This window comes from Panthera leo, chromosome E1 (genome assembly GCF_018350215.1).
Source record: "Panthera leo isolate Ple1 chromosome E1, P.leo_Ple1_pat1.1, whole genome shotgun sequence".
Classification (NCBI taxonomy): domain Eukaryota; kingdom Metazoa; phylum Chordata; class Mammalia; order Carnivora; family Felidae; genus Panthera; species Panthera leo.
The window spans coordinates 13655335-13655595 of NC_056692.1; positions in this window are offsets into that span (position 1 = coordinate 13655335).

Here is a 261-nt window from a genome sequence, read left to right on the forward strand (position 1 = left end):
GTAAGAGCTGTGGCCAGCAGAGCTGGGAATGGACAACCTACCCAGTGCATCTGCCACAGAGTGGTACAAGTCTTCTTCTCCAAGTGGCTTATAGGCATCAGGCCCCTTAGAGAGGGCCAGAGCTCAGAACCATGAGTGGATGTGTGCTAGAGAAAACCAGAGACCCACCCCTCCCCAGGCATATTTTGAAAGGCTGGGAGGGTGGCACTGTGATCCTATGGTCAGGATCCTGCAAAATTCTAGTATTCATGTTAGCATAAC